Source organism: Schistocerca americana, chromosome 2, assembly GCF_021461395.2.
Source record: "Schistocerca americana isolate TAMUIC-IGC-003095 chromosome 2, iqSchAmer2.1, whole genome shotgun sequence".
In the NCBI taxonomy this organism is placed as follows: Eukaryota; Metazoa; Arthropoda; class Insecta; order Orthoptera; family Acrididae; genus Schistocerca; species Schistocerca americana.
The window spans coordinates 254,252,509-254,265,729 of record NC_060120.1 but is presented as its reverse complement, the minus strand read 5'-3'; positions in this window follow the sequence as shown (position 1 = coordinate 254,265,729).

Sequence of the window (13,221 nt, the reverse complement as noted above, 5' to 3'; positions counted from 1 at the left end):
GGTAAATGTTGAGGTCAACAAGTGGCTCTGGTAGCGTTGTTTTGGGGAAGGAGACCAAACAGCGAGGTCATTGGTCTCATCGGATTAGGGAAGGATGTGAAAGGACATCGGCCGTGCCCTTTCGAAGGAACCATCCCGGCATTTGCCTGGAGCGATTTAGGGAAATCACGGAAGACCTAAATCAGGATGGTCGGACGCGGGATTGAACCGTCGTCCTCCTGAATGCGAGTCCAGTGTGCTAATCCAGGTCAACATCCTATGGCAAGAGATAGCAGCAGTGAAAGGTGCCGTGCACGATCTATCACCAGTAAGCATTTGTGACCCAACGGATAGCTGCGCGGTCTAACACGCTGCTTCACGAATTGGAAGGCATGCCGGTCCCTGGCATGAATCCGCCCAGCAGATCAGTGTTGAGGTCCGGTGTGCTGGCCACCCTGTGGATTGTTTTTAAGGAGGTTTTACATCTCGTTCAGTGAATGTGGCTGGTTCCCCTTATTCCTCCTCAGTTACACAACGTTGGCGATTGCTGCACAAACACTGTCTTCACGTACGCGTACACCATAATTATTCTGCCACACAAACGTTTGGGGTTACACTCGTCTGGTATGAGACGTTCCCAGGGGGGTCCACTGGGGGCCGAACCGCACAATAACCCTGGGTTCGGTGTGGGGCAACGGTGGGGTGGGTGGACTGCTGTGACCTGTTGTTGGGTTGTGAACCACTGAGGGCTATGGTGGGACGAAGCCTCTCTGTCGTTTCTAGGTCCCCGGTTCAATACATACATAATACACAAGCATATGCGTAGGTGATGTTTTTGGAAATGCACTGTTATGTGACTGACAGTACAAAGAGGAGATGGTTCGGTTAGTCCCAACACAGACAGTGCACTCAGTCAAGTGGGCGCAGGACCAACGTTACTGTAGTGCTACTAGAAGAGAGCCTTCTAAAACACAAGGAATTTATGGTGTTTTTTTCAGAGAAGTCGCCATATCATATTGTATTCATAAGAGGTATTAGGGCCATATTACCCAGACATGAAATGATAAAAAAAGTTTGTTGCAGCTTACATACGTGTGCTTTGGGCTACAGAAAAAGCCAAAAAATGCTAAACTTACGAAGAATTTGAAAGAGCTTTCTTAAATAAATTTTGGTCAGTATCGCTACAGGAGAAAGCCCTATAACTTGAAACAGGGCAGTTTAAGGAAGTACTTCAAACATTATCCAAAAACAAAACAAGATAGTGGGACGAACCCATGTCTGGCAAGCAAATTACAAAACTGTTAAAATCGAAGTTTATAGTGCACATGACGAAAAACTAATCCGTGTGAGGGGGTGAATTTAGAGCAATTTATGTCCATTCTTGATTAGCTGGACTTAATACATGAAGACTGTTGGATGTTGCGGTAATGGTGGGCAGCTACACAGTGGACCTGTGGGTGTAAACACAGCACCAAAATCGTGAATCCGATTTCAACAGAAAGAGGAGAAACGATCACCAGTTCAACCCATGACACAAAACCAACAAATACAGTCTCACTGCGTTGATGAATCAAAATTATTATAGGCTAATAACAAGGAAGTGGAATCTAATTTGAACCACATTCAGAGTAAAGTGGCAAAATCATGATGCTCTCTATTAAGATTTTACACCAATTGAACGGCTTGGCTAGGAAACATGGTTCCTTCAGTGAAAAACTGCTGAACATTCACTCACAATCGTAGACTTCAAGACGCAGATTTTATTACAGTAGAAGCTTTCGTTTCTTGGTACTCAAAAGATATACATTGATAAACCTTCAACTCAATTAATCAGTAAATATGTTATTCTCCAAAAACCACAACGCACAGACCAAGTCCCAGCAGAAATAACATTAATGTAAGAACAGAATGACACTACCAAACAGACTACTAACCTACAGTTATGTTTAAATGAGGATAATTTCTTTCAACTGCTTGTACATCAAACAATATACGACATTACAACACTAAAACAAATCTCGATAGATTCTTGCCCATAATATGATGTTATTGAAGGAAAGTATTTACAGGAAATTTTTATAATTAACAAATACTAATAGATGAATGCTTAAAGTCAGCTTTAACCACATTTTTAGTAGTACATTATGGGAGCAAACAAAACCACATAACTTTCAATCTAAGAACAATACGCTGTCATAAACAAACGCCTACTGATCATAGGCAGTTGGTTACAATAAAGCTAAGTAAGAGCAAAGACGTAAAATATCGTCGAAAACTTAAGCCAGGAAAATTCTTGTACCATCATCTCAGGGCATCCAGCTCATTTAAAAATTACAGCATCAGAGCCAGAATATATACCATCTCGTTCGCTGGTCAAGAGCGCAAAAATCTGCTGAAGGCCGACTGCAATTACAGAAGAGTCCCTGGGTAGCACAGAAACTAGTACTCACTGTAGTATCATGCTTCTACAACAAACAGAGAACTGAAATTAGCTAACTCAAATACCATACACATCAATACATGTGCCCAGTTAGCAACTGCAAAGTGCACAATCGACAAAACACAGCAGTTCAAAATGGTTCTGTAACAAATGTCATACTTGGTGATGGAATATGTCAGCTCTTCCAAAATAGCTTCTTTCGCAGTTTCAACTTCCAGAGAAGAAATATGCGAGCAGCTGCTCGAACAGAGTGTGGGGTAAGATTAAAACTAGAGTTAAACCCTTGAAGTGCCCACAAGGACATAAATTCAAAATCCAGTAACTGCAGGGAAGGCACTGTATAGTATGTCTAATGAGATGCGACACCAGCATTCCAGCTCACCATATAAACAGCTGTCCAATTTTGCTATTGAACGCCTCACACAATGTCCAGACATTGTATCTCATCACAACAAGACATCTAATCCAGCCTGTGGTGCTCGTTCACTCCCGTCGTCCACACTGGTCTCTCGTGACTGACACACACAGAGTTGCTGCTGGCAAAGTTTTCTGCTCCACCTCGGAGCCTGCTCACCAACCTCCCACTCTAGCTAACGCCTTTCATCCAGCACACTATTTAATAGCCTTTTCCTCACCACAGAGCATGCTCCCTCAAGTGACCCACCAGTGATGATGCTGGAGACGATTGCACCCATTGCAAAATTGATCAGGACTCATCAGCTAATATGCTATACAGAAGCTCAATTGGTCAATCTATTAATGAAGTACGTCAATATAAATACCTGATATTGACAGCTGGAGAGTGATCAATTAATTCAATGTAGAGAAAGCTTCTGATAGAAAGTTTTTATTGCCTTGATTTCATTTATGTACACTGTATTACTAGTTTCTACAGGACTAAGCTCTCATCTTCAGGTCCACTGAGTACAGATTATGAAAACATGCTGGGTGAAATTTTTAAAAATTATGATTCTGTTTTGATGGTTTGAAAACAAACATACAGTTTACCACACAGTATGATTTCATAATCTGTACTCTGTGGATCTGAAGATGGCAGCTTAGTTGTGTGAAAACCAGTAATCCAGTGTACATATACGCGATCAACACAATAAAACCTTCATATCAAAATCTTTCTTTACATTAAATACATTAGTACCTTTTCTGAAAAACCAGGGATCTGTATGGGCTATCAATACAACATGGAGGTAGTCCCTCACAAGATCCACTTACTCCATCCTATGGACAAAACATAAAGCCATAAGGAGGGAAAGTAGAAAAATACTAGATTCGAGGGTAATTGAAACATCTCTTTTACCTTATTGTAGCCATTTGCTAGCAGTTAGAAAGCCAAATGGGCAAGTGCACTTGGTTTTGTATACATGAGAAATAACTGTACTTGTACAAACAACACATGAGGTACTCAAGCAGCAAATCCCAAAATTTTATGGCGTTCGGTCTGTAACTAGTCTCAATCTGAGGGTGTTATCCTGACAGAACCTTTTATCAGAGAATACCAGTAAACATACAGTTTTTCTTTATGGAGCAAAAATTATCATCAACTTAGGCCAATTCCGTTTTCCCTAAACATCAGGGCCAGAGTTGTTATTACAGCACTGGTCACAGTAGTGGGACCAGAGCTGCTGGACAAAGTAACACTCAATGTAGATGAAAGCCATTAGAAATTTTCCATCACCACAACACTGAAACAATTGAAAGCTTTTCTCGATTTCACCTTTTTCTTTAGAAGATTACTGTCACAGCAATTATTGAACAGCGATAGTTTATTGAAGTTATTAAGGAATAATGCTCCATGGTACTGGATAGAGGAATGACAGGTAACACTGAATAAAATTAAAGATGTGTTAGTCAATTCAAAAACATTACACCTTCTGGTCATGTGTAAGCATTTTTACATTGCTGCAGACGCTACATATTTGGGTCCTGGATCATATTATTTCAAAATGTAGAAGAAAATAGAAAATCCAAGTTACACATAATAGGTTTTACCAGCAGGGTGTTAACAGAGTCTGAAAGGTAATATTCAGCAATGTAATTATAGGCTCAGGCTGTGGTCTGGGCTTTTAGAAAATTTCATTATTACATATATGGAAAACACGTAAATGTGTATTGTGATCACAAGACTTAAACCTTTCTTTGGAGCTGTAAATTGTTACTATTACCTTTAGTCAGATGATACCTATTGTTGGCTGGTTTCGGCGGAGGTTCGAGTCCCCCCTTGGACATGGGTGTGTGTGTTTGTCCTCAGGATAATTTAGTTAAGTAGTGTGTAAGCTTAGGGACTGATGACCTTAGCAGTTAAGTCCCATGAGATTTCACACACATTTGAACATTTTTTGGCTATTGTTGCAGTAATGTGACTTTAAAATATTACACATAAGTGCCAAGGATAACATTATAGTCGATGCTTCGTCTAGATTATTCGAAGATCTGCCAGAGTTTTCAGAGATAATGGAACAGGAACCAAATTTTATGTTGTACATAATTACAAATGCGAAACACAAACATCATTATTAAGACATGTGTCATAATATAGGAGGCATTCAAGCAAACTACCTGGAAGGCTCAGAATAAAGCAAGAACTAGTGCAAAACGCTTCATTAAAACTGGCCCATTACAGCTAAAATCACAATCTTCTATATCACATGCACAGTCGTACTAGTGTTCTAAGGCCTGTACGTTCTCCAGCAGAATGACAGGAAAATTTGATATGGTATATACACTATGCTTGGGGGCATTTTGGAGCTTCAAAATGTCCATACAAGATAGGTAACACTCTTATTTTTGAGATATGTGCTGGAAAATACAACAGATTATGCGAACTTGTCTGACCTGCCCGAAAACAAAGCCACCAAACGAAAGTAAGAAAGCGAATTACATGCTATTCTTACAGGAGAACCATTAGAAACCATATCGATTGAGGTTGCAGGCCCTTTACCATTGGCTAGGGAAACAGTCAAGTACTTCATACCCATGTAGCGTCTGTTTCCTAAATATGTCATAATTTATGCATGAAGTCAGTGACAGCTGCATCCATTATTAAAAGAATTTCAAGCAACTACATTCAGCCATTTGGCAAGCTGCTAGCTCTTTTATCTGAGAATGCATCTAATTTCACAGGTAAAAAAAGGAAAACTTTCTAGAGGAAAATTGAATAAAACGAATTTCAATATCCAAGTGTCATCTATAAAGTAGCCTCACAGGTAGGTTATTTACAAAATTCTATGGATTTATACACATCAAACAAAGAAAACAAATGGATAGAATGCCTAGACCCCTTTGAAGAAATATTCTATGATGTACCTCATAACCCACAACCTGAACACCAGCGGAGATATTCTTGGCCAAAAAGGAAGAAAAAAACGAATGGTTAAACTTGTTGTCACAATTACAGTTGTCAATGAACTGTACTCGCACATCCACATCATACTTAGAGTCACATTCCCGGTATTGACAGAGAAATACGATATTGTAGTGCCTGGGTTATTCTAATGACAAATGCAAAGGTCCTTTGGGCATGCTCGCATGTCCAAAGGCATTTTGCATCGTATCAGAGTAACAAAGGTACTGCAAAATCATATTCCTCTGCCAAAACCAGGCAGGTGACTTTCAAATATAATGTCTAACTTGTACAGGAATATACGTAATGGAAGTGGCGAGTACACGTCGTAGGGCTAGGTTAACAACATATAGAGGTTTCGGTCTGACTGTGAGTCGTGCATGGAGCTCCAGATAAGAAGGCGACTGCTCGTGATAAGCGGGATTTCCGGGTTCGAGTCCTGTTTTGGCACAAATTTTCATTGTCGTCATCATTCCATTCTACAGCTGATGGGTGTCCTTACTCACAACTGCAAATACATTGAATGTACATATACTATGATGTTCCTGTGACATGACATCCCATCCCTAAACTGCCTCCTTTTCAACCAGACCACCCACGCACATCATTTTTAATTGCTTAGACTATTTTGGCTAGCTATGATATTGTAAAAGATGCTTTTAAGTTTTCCACCTCATTAACCAGTGGTGGTGACTACGGGTACACCACTGGTGATGTGTTTAATCACCTCCACTCAGCGACAAATTTGGTGCAGCAAAGGCTGGTTTGCTCCAACAATTGTCCAAAATGCATGGACAATACATATAGCAGGTTTCTTATTCAGAGAATCTGAATGGGAGAACACTTCCCCAGTTCTGGGGATACTGATGCGAGTTAAGAGATCCAGTGCTCATGCCAAATGACACACTTCAGACTGTGTGGTTAAGTAAATTGTCTCCACAAATATAGGCTTCCATGATTTTTCGTGATGGTGATACAATTTTTGCTCTCCTACAACAGCTGCATTGCTACAATTTTGAGGTAGCAATAGCTAGATGGTTGCAGCCCAAGGTGGAAGTGTGTTGCCAAAGGGAGTCAAGTGCATATGGAGTGACACGACAGTGATGTGACATGTAAACAACAGGATGATCACTGGTGGTTTGCACTGAAGCAGTCCTCTGTGGCGATTTTGCACCTGAATAATTTCGACTGTGTGAAGTAGCCTTAGAGTTAGTAGTTTCTTTGATGTTGTATTTCATCTTTGTTTTGTAACTGATTCAGTCTGTTCTTGGTATCTGACTTCTGCTATTATGCCTGTGGTTGTTTCTGAGTTTATAATAACAGAGTATCACCACTTTGATGATTCATCCATGAGTGTTATTCTGGATACTGTAGTGGAACTGCTCATCATGCCTCCTCTTTTCTTCGTGAAATATTGAAGAACATGATACATAATTATTTAAAGTTATGGAAATTATGATTCAGCATTATAATTACACTTACTGTTTTTCACAATCATTCAAAAAGATAAAACTGGTTTAAATGCTTTCATTTATGAAATATTGTATGTATATTTTTGGTTAAGAAGCATCGACTGTATGTGCATATCTTTATATATCTTTGGATTTGTAAACAAGCAGGTTACACTGTACACTTTACAATAATAGAGGCAGTTGTGTACTAGTGGAGTAACACAATATTTATTTGGTGTCTGTGTAATGTACACTGGGCAGTTATACAGTAATATATAGTTGGAGTCTCTATGTTGCCAAGTAGTGATATGGAAGTAGACATGAGGTTCTGGACTGTACATTGACTTTAAAAATTATTTTATTAAATTGTGAACAAATATTTGGACTGTTTTGCAGTGAAGAATTTGATATCCATAGAAAGTTGTCAGGAAGAAAGTAATCTGCTTCATAATATTATTTCAGTGTACATATGTTCAAGCAACAATCCACCTACCTCACAACAAGTAGGATCTGACGTTTAGATGAACAACTAAACAAGGATTTCAACATCATTGAGCACAGAGTTAAGAAAATAAAAGCGAACTATTATTGTTCAGCATCCACTTGCTCATACCAACTAGCAATTATCACACAAATTCGTGCATAGTTAGTAGATTATGAAGTTTCTTGGGTGGGTCAGAACTTGGGGTCTCTATGACCAGGATAGAAATAAACATACATATGGACTGAAATGTTGTGTATTAGCAGGAAATTACGGAAAACTGACATATTGGTAACAAGCAAAATGAAAGTTTTTCCAAATGAAAGAGAGAAATTATGAGGGACAATAAAGGAACTGACCTAACCAACATTGGCAATGCAGATGTGAACTTAGGTAGTAATTTTTCTTTTCCTTTTCATTTATCTTGTGTGTGTGTGTGTGTGTGTGTGTGTGTGTGTGTGTGTGTGTGTGTGTGTGTGTATGTATGTGAAGCACATTTTGTAAAAATGACAATATTAGAGCCAAAGTTGGAGTGAAGAGATGTCAGATATTGCAGACTTGGTTGCAACAATCAAAAGGGAAGATGAATCGTCTGAATCAGTGGAACAGGCATATTCAGAATTAAAAAGAATGATAAAAGAATTTACTTACTCAGTTAACCACTCTAGTCAGGAAATGAGGAATACTTTAAAAGACATTTAGGTTGAAAATTAAGAAACAAGGAATGCCTTGAAAATAGTTGACTAATCGGTTGGACAAAGTCAACATCTCAAAGGAAATACACATCATTAACAAATCTGAATGAAGAAATAAGAACAACAATCAGTGAAATTAATGAACTTACAAACAAAAATTTTTTGTTGCACCAGTGGCCTTAATTGTAGAATCAAGCAGTAGTGTCGAAAAGAATTCAGTAAATTAGTGAACCTTAAACGACAATTGTGTAGAAGATGGTGTGATTTTGGGGGAAGTAGACAATTTTCCCGAAAATACCATAGATGACCTTGTTATTAAGGCAGATTGTTTTCTTGTAGTAGAAAACGAAATTTCAACATTAGATGCAGAAAGTCTTGCAGAACATAAATTTAGCAACAAAAAGACTGTTTGGAAAAGGTTTTCAAAACTCTGTGAAACATTAAAGCTTTATTGGCTGGAGGAGTACTTGAAAATATTTTGTGACAATTTGACCTTAACTGGAAAGAATTTAATATTAATGAAGTATGCTGTGATGTCACATTTAGAGTCTTTCAGTTTGCTGAAAGAATATTTGAATAAAACTTTGCAGTAAAACTAAAGGAAATGAATACTGAGATACATGGACGTAAAGTTATGCATATGCTTTTTAAACAACTACATAGGCATGATGTGCCTCTTACATTAGTAGAGAGATAGTTTGGAAAACGTAACAATACAATTATTTTTGAAGTTAACTTCATAATGGAAGTCACCAGAAGATGTCTTGCTGAGAAAGATCAGGGGGCCACCAGATAAGAATAATTTATGAATGAACAAAAGTGATGATGAAAAGAAAATTTCTGGTCCTATTAAGTTATACTCTGTAAATGAACTAATGGCACACACAGAACATTTTACATTTGAATCTACATAATAGTAGTGTTGGTACTGTAAATTTATTATTTAATGCTTTTGCTTTAATTATGTCTGCTATTTATGATTTGAACTACGTTGTAGTATGATCAGTAGTAGAAAATGAAGCAAACTATGATTTCCAGTGATTTCCATAAAGTAATTAATTACATTGTGCCATATCTCTTTATTCTGTCTAGACTGTGAGAAAGCTTTGAAGAATAAACTATTGTCATTAGTTATAAACAATATTATGCTGATCATACACTAGAATATGCAATTTACTGTATTGATGGGAAACTCTACTGAATTTTTTTTGTTAGATGTGGTTTAAAATTGTCATGTTTTATATTGTAGAAAAATACTGGTAAATGAAATCTAAGATTACTTCAAACGTTATTATCTATGTCGGAAATACTTTCTGGGAATTAATGTTATTTAGTGTAATTTGGATTTCTTTGTTGTTCTGTTTCACAGAACTGTTTATGCATGTCTTTGGATACATTTGGAAAAATATTTTATGTAAAACTTGTTCTTTACCACTTGGTGGCAGCATTTAAACGTGGTTGTTATGAAAAAACTTAATCAACAGAAAGTATTTTGCTATAAGTGTGTAGTACATTAACATGAGCTCACGCTAAATAGCTTTCTATGGAATCCCAGCTATGTCTACGTGCAAAATGCGTTCTTAGAAAGAGAGGATTGTTCTTCAGACCACATACATACTATCAGGAAACTATACACAAGATGGAAGACAGGAAAGGTCTGAAGCAGATACTGCATGGTGAATAATGTACATGGTGTGGTCAGAATATTCTCATTTATTTTTGAATTGTGGAGGAGGTTATTGTTGTAAAGTAGCTATGTATATTGAGAAATGAAGTGATTAAGATAGTGTGGTGCAGATGATGTATTGGGGTTAATAAGAGATATATGTTTTGTGACTATGATAAAATTGAAGTTAGGGAACTATATTACGATTTACAGTGTAGGGAATGATGTGAAATTAATAATGTACTTACTGTAGCTCTGATAACTAAAATACCAACTGCATTAATTTTGAAGGTAAAACCATGTGATGGGATAGTAAATATACAGAAATCATGGAGAATTACTGTAATAGAATGACGTCTGCTGACCCATATTTTTGACCAACTGTTTGATAAGACAAGTCTGATCATTTAAAAAGTGAAAAGGATAGAGAAAATCTCAAAGAATTGTAAAGGTGAAAGAAAAATAGAAAGAACTGAATGTTTCCTTTTAGTCATCAAATGTTGAAAATTGCTTTGCTATTTAACAGATTTATGTACATATATGTAACTACTATTATTTTCATTAGTTCGCCTGCAGTATGTCAATTTTGTGTAAGATGAATCCCCCCACCCCAGAGAAATACGAGGGTCGTTCCGAAAGTAATGCCTCCTATTTTTATTCATGGAAACTACAGGAGATACGTAAATCACAACAGCACAGCTATATAGAGCAATATTTCTGCTGTGGACAGTCATTTTTCCAGATCATCACTATAGTTCCTTATGCACTTTTACCAACGATGAAACAGAGCCTGCATGCTGCACTTGTAAAAATCGGAACCAGCTGAGGCTAACCACTTCCTTACAGCTTTGACAACAGCATCCGTGTCTTGAAAATGTTCGCCATGTAGTCCATCTTTCAGAGGCCCAAAGCGATGGAAGTCTGAAGGCGCTCAATCGGGACTGTACAGTGGATGTGGTGAGACAGTCCAGCCGAATTTCACAATGAGTTGAGTGGTTGCAAAACTGGTGTGTAACCTGGCGTTATCACATTGCAGGTGAAAGTTGGTCTTCTTCTCTGGCGGTACCCTGGAAATTCTGGCTTTCAGTTTAGTCAGTGTCGTCTTGTAACATTATGAATTGACAGTTTCCCAGGCTCCATAATATTAAAAAAAAAATCTTGCCTACCCCAGAGGACTGTGCACATCACTTTGCCTGCAGATGGCTGTGTCCTGAATTTCCTCTTTGATGGAGAATTCGACTGTCGTCAAGCCATGCCTTTTGGATTCGAGCTCGTAGTGGTGACACCATGTCTCATCTCGAGCGGCGGTGCTATTCAGAAAATTGTTACCTTCAGCTTCATACTGGTCCAGCAGGTCTGAAGGAATTTCCATTCGGTAAGTGTTTTGTTCTTCTGTAGGCATCCATGCGCCCCATCTCGTACAGAATTTGCGATAACCAACATGTTCCAACATTGTTTCCAAGGTATTACAACCGACATTCACCTTTGTACAGGATTCTCTGGTCGTTATCCACCAATCAGCACGGATGAGTTGATCAAGACTCTCTTCATTGCAAGAGACGACAGCTGTGCAGAGTCGACCAGGCTGTGGCTTGTCATGCACACCCTTTTCACTACCTGGAAAATGCCATACCCATCGCCTCACACTGATCACGTCTATTGCATCGTCTCCATACCCTTTAGCAAGTGTCGACGGATTTCAGTCTCACACATCGCTGTTGTATACGTGCTTCCACATTAGACTCCATTTTGGAGCACTCCTCTGTTGATGCCAGGTACCAGGTACCGCAGAACAAAAGATCCACCTGCAAATGAAAGAGGAAAGTTCAAGCATTAGCACTTCACCAGTGACATCTGACACAGACAAAGAGCTGTCATAGCACTGTTTCCTCCTTGTTTTCTGTGCTACATCCTGTTTGCTATCTCTAATCTATCAGTGTAATCTCTCTCTATCCATACTATCTCTCTTCCATTTTAATGAACAATGATTTTGATATGCACATTTTTGGTCTAGTAAATTATTTCGTTATGTGCTGAATTTTACCAGTAATTCAATTATGTCTGTAACATCTTGCATACAAAAACAATTTTTAATACAGTTTCAAAATCAGTTGCTGAGAATTTATCATTTATGTATATAAGGTAAACAGAACAAATTATACTTATCCCTTGTTTCCTTTGCAAATGAGTGTGGTGTTTCTTCTGCAAATAATTCATTGCAAAATTACATGACTGCATTGAGTTAAATGATCTTCTCTTTGAAAGTAAATCTAATATTTTATGACTGATGTCACATTTGCCATTTAACAGAATCCATTTAAGAGGTATTTTCTCCTAGCTGGTTGAAAGATATTTGTGTAGGTAAAATTATATGTGTACTGTCATAGGAAACCTATTTTGTCAGTCTGAAGATAGTGTCATCACACTCAGCACCTGTATTATGATAGAAGAACTAAAATCTCCTTATGAAGTAAACTTTTGGGATGAGATCTGATGTATGACATCATTTTGAAATTATTGTCCCAATGATATTACATAACAGATACTATGAAAACAAAGGAACTGATTTTCAGAACACATAAATGAGAAACACGTTGATAATAATTCTGCTATTTTCTGAAGGAATATTTGAGTGAAATATATGCACTATGAATACAGAGTGTACAAAAGATCTGTTATATAAAATCGGTGGGTTTAAGAATACGTTGATATGATATATTGATGTGCAGTCTTTGTGAGATATTGAAGAGATGTTATGATGTTGTATTGATGATGTTAATATTTAGGACATATTGATAAAAAGTTGGCATAACGTTTTTGGAACTTTATTCTGTGTTATGGTGTCATGTTTGCCTATGGCAAAGTCCATGCACAAAAAGAGCAATATTTCATTACTATGGTACTGATAATTGAAAGAAGAAGAACTGAAAATAGTTCTAAATAGTTATTATAATGAAAAAGGTAACCTGGGAAATAGCAGAAGGATCGAATATGAAGAAAGATTTGTAATAGCAGAATGTTGCTGACCAATTGTCGACAGCAAAAAAATAAAACGAGTCTGACCATAAGAAAAATTGATTATTAATGTTTTTGATAGAGAAATAGATGACATTTTGGTGTCTCAAATTTTAGTAACATTTCAATTTATGTG